Source organism: Lactuca virosa, chromosome 5 (genome assembly GCF_052849685.1).
Source record: "Lactuca virosa cultivar CGN04683 chromosome 5, Lactuca_virosa_CGN04683_v6, whole genome shotgun sequence".
Lineage (NCBI taxonomy): Eukaryota > Viridiplantae > Streptophyta > Magnoliopsida > Asterales > Asteraceae > Lactuca > Lactuca virosa.
Genome location: NC_136430.1, coordinates 373,518,687 through 373,523,078, shown reverse-complemented (window position 1 = coordinate 373,523,078; position 4,392 = coordinate 373,518,687). Strand labels below are relative to the sequence as shown.

Genomic DNA, 4,392 nt, shown 5'->3' with positions numbered 1-4,392 from the left:
TTAATTAACTATGACGTTTAAATGAGTTTAGGTAACTTGATAATGTTTTGAAAGACTTTTCCTAAAAGCACGCCGGTTGATATAAGTATATAAGAGAAACAATTAAGAGTTTTTGGTAATTGTCAAAAGAGAAATCCTAGTGTGCATCCTTTCATCTCCACTCCTTTTAGGGGCACCTTCTTTTTCTCTCTTTGCGATGTTCATTGATCAAGAACAAAAGGTAGAAAACTCATAATTTTTTGAACCCCATATAGTTTTCACATTAGATCGTTGTTTCTACACCAAACCTAAAGATAATTTTGTGAACCCCAAATAGTTATTCTTGGTTGACCATGTTATATCCAAGTGGATCCCTTATTAGTTGTTAGATATATTGGATTGCATAATTAGTTTTGAATATATTAATTTACAATAGTGGTGTCATAGTCATTTTTTATCTCATGATCATATCGATTGTTTTGATTACTTATATTCATTGATTTCTTGATAATCATGGTAATGATCAAAATATTTGGATATTTAACCGTTTAATGGTTTGGATACAATTTTACCATTTGAAAGTATTATTATCTTATAAAACGCATATGCATGATTTTTGTAACCAATTTACATGGAATGTAAATTATTGTGCATTGTTCTACTCTGTTATTGGACCGTGTGTTAGTTATGGTTATTTTGTTTTATGTAATTTACTGGTTTTTGGGCCATTTCGAGCCTGTATCATTCTAATATATAGGTTTTTCTTAATGTATGTAATATTATTGTTAGTAATAAAAAAATATAGTGGAAGACCCAAACGACTCCACTTGGCTAGCCCGATGAAGCCCAACATTAGGCGGCCCAACTACTATGACAAAACCTTGGCCACCTCAGCCCACTGCCTTACGTCTCAACCCAAGTTGGCTTGGCTGCCACCCAACCTCCCTTTCGGACCACCATGCAGATAACCCAATTAAGACCAGGCCCATGATGACAAACTACCACGACCACCCCTGTTAATATCTTTTTCTTTTTTCTATTTATTATAATAATAATAATAATAATAAAAATGTGGGTCCCCCACCACCCTTATCCATTGAGTTCGAGTTCAACCAATTTATTAATTGGGCTGATGTTTCAACCTAACCCAATTTGTTTATTTAAGTGAGTTAATATTTTCAACCCAACTCAACCTTTTAGATAAATGGATTGTCACCGGGTTGACCTATTTATATATTCCCGGCCCAACCTACTACATAAATTGGTTAAACTTGGGTTAACTCATTTAAAAAAAAATTAATTAATTAACTAAAGATTACACCACTTAAATTAGTTCCAAAGGTAAATAAAGTTTCAAAGTATGAAAAAAGCACAATCATAATTCACAAATACATATAAGTTGTTCAAATAACATTAAAAATGTTTAATTTCGAAGTGATTTTGGAGAGTGGCTAGTATTGTCGGTGCTATGAAAAGTGATAAGATATAAGATTTCATTTTTTTCAAACATAAATAATAATACAACATTATAATTTATAAATTAATAGTTTGATTAATACATGATAATATTCACATAATTATTCAATTAAAATATATTAAAGTTAAATGAGTTGGCGGGTTGAAAACGAGTTTATAGTTTTTACTCAACCCAACCTATTTAGTTAAATGCGTTAAACGGGTTGACCCATTTAAATTATATAGGTTTAAAATCTCGTTGGATTCGGGTTAGGTTAGCGGGTTGGGTCGGTGCTATGAAAAGTGATAAGATATAAGATTTCATTTTTTTCAAACATAAATAATAATACAACATTATGATTTATAAATTAATAATTTGATTAATACATGATAATATTCAAATAATTATTCAATTAAAATATATTAAAGTTAAATGAGTTGGCGGGTTGAAAACGAGTTTATAGTTTTTACCCAACCCAACCTATTTAGTTAAATGCGTTAAACGGGTTACCCATTTAAATTATATGGGTTTAAAATCTCGTTGGATTCGGGTTAGGTTAGCGGGTTGGGTCGATTTTTGTCAGCTCTACTACGAGTCACATCTATCTTTGTATTACTCTCATCTCTCATAAGTATCACCCACGATTTGCAACCTTCGCTTCATAAAGAAATGAAATCTCTCTCATCATATACCAGTAGGTCAAAGGTGTGTTGATAAATATAAGAATTATATGGCTTCATGATAATACAATATCTTTTTTCAAAAATATGAATTGTTTTTCTAATTTTTCAAATTAGTTGGATTATTAGAAACATTTAGGATGTTTTTGGACAAATGGGTCAAGTTTGACATGGGCTTATCTTTTGACTTTTAAGGGTTGTTGATTAAATCGGATCTGATTGAGTTAGGGTCTGATTGGGTCTGAAGCTCTGACTGTATCTATTTCTGATTGAAACCATATTGTTTGATTAAGCATCTGATTATTAAAAATGACAATTTTACCCTACTGTTTTATTTTGTGTCAGTAAAATCTTTTAGATTTTTACAAAAATCTTTAACATTGCAATATTATTATTCCACTTAATAATTTCAATTTTACAAAAATCTTTAGGATTGGAATATTACATGCAGTATATATGAAGTACACTTCTCATTTTTGTACCAAATGAATTGGAACACTACCATCTTCAAGTAATCTTCTAATTTTATCACAAATTATCAACATACACATTTCCATACAAACAAAAGCTTCAATCAATTCAATATACACATAATTATCGGCATACATATTCATCTCCTTCATATCCTCAAAATAAATCAAAGCTTCATCCAGCTTCCTGCATTTACAAACTCGATTAATAAGAGCCACAAAAGCAATCTTGTTAGGTGAAATCAGTAGGTTATGATGCATCTTTTGTAGCTCATCCAAAGCAACAGTCGAAATAATCAAGCATGCATGTGGTATCAAATTTATCAATCCTAAAAAAAATAAACACATAATTGATCAATAATCATACAGAATCTTGAATATAGGAAATCATTTTTTTGCTTCAAACTACTTCGCATATGACTCTTTTTGCTCTATATCTTTACAGTTACTAGTTTGGAACATATCTAAAATAACAATAAAGTAAAATATTGACAATATTAAAGCCTTTTTCCTAAAACAAAAGGTAGAAGAATGAAAAATTAAACAACACCATTTTCTCATCGTCTCATTATGTTGAGAAATTTTGACCACATTAAACAAAACTTTGATTACTTTGTCTTTTAGGAATTTTAACAAACACTTGTTAGGCATTAAACAAAAATCATTGATTTGAATATCATACATTTCAGTTGTCGTACAATCATACCTAAATTTCATACTTTACATGGAAGATTAGAATTATATAGGAATCAAAAAGAGTGAAAGAAAAGAAACAAACAATATGAAAAATAAAGAAAACCTGAGACCTTGAGTCGAAATGGAGAAGTGGGGTTCCCCTGAGGCGGAGATGTCGAGGCCTGAGCGATCGCCGGAGGTAGACGACGGCACGACGGAGGAGAGCGTCGGCATCGGCTGAAACACAAAATCTGTCGAGAATACAATATTAAAGATTGTTTTTATTTGGGTTTCAACTAACAACCACATCTCTATTTATAGACATCCAATAAGGGTATAATGGTCAAAAACTATATGGCCGTTTTGCTTAAAAAAATCACTAGAAGACAAAATATGGTAATTAAGCTTTTTGAAGCACTTACATATCAAGGTTTCATAACTGATCATTTAACAGGTCGGGTATAGAAATGGTTTTGACTGATCGGGCTTTCTTGCATCTTAATAGGGCATTTCTGACCATTTATATGTTGGGCCTGACCCAAATGAATTAACTAGTTTTAATTTGAAAGCCTGCCTCTAATCTATCTATTGGTATTATATATTTGAGTTAAATATTCCGATGTTATGAGAATGAAGATGTGGGGAATCGTCATCATCAGCCACGTATCATCTCCTTGTTATATAAATGTTCAATGTAAACTATCTGATAAGCCCTTCAATCTTTATAACTAGTGTTATACCCGTTCGGTGGTCGGTTTGACCGATATAAAAACTATAGGTTGATTTTACTTTTTTTATTACATCCTAATTTCATTTGTTCCATTATAACATTGTGCTATGACAAAGCTATCGAATTATAGTTATATTGTTCATAAAAAATTAATTATTTTTTGGGTAAATTACATCAATCGTCCCTCGTGCATATGTCAGAAAGCGTGTTTAATCCCTATTTTCAAAAATTAACCCGGACCGTCCCTCGTTTGTTTAAAACTTGCACACTTCATCCCTTTGGATATAAAAAGACCATATTAATTTTCTTTTATTTATTTATCGTTTTTAAATTAAAAAAAAAGAAAATAAAAAAAACTTCCCACTAACCCACCCCTCTCGTTTCCCTTTCCCCTGTTTGCTT

The 4,392-nt window shown here is 31.1% G+C and overlaps 1 long non-coding RNA gene across 1 annotated transcript; it reads right to left on the bottom strand.

The window, feature by feature from the left end:
• Positions 1 to 2,588: 2,588 nt before the first annotated feature.
• On the bottom strand, positions 2,589 to 3,605 carry LOC145117248 (uncharacterized). The gene is made up of 2 exons (XR_013712574.1): positions 3,392 to 3,605; positions 2,589 to 2,772 (listed from the first exon to the last, which is right to left on the bottom strand). It is a non-coding gene; the product is annotated as an uncharacterized LOC145117248 (long non-coding RNA).
• Between the last annotated feature and the right edge of the window lie 787 nt (positions 3,606 to 4,392).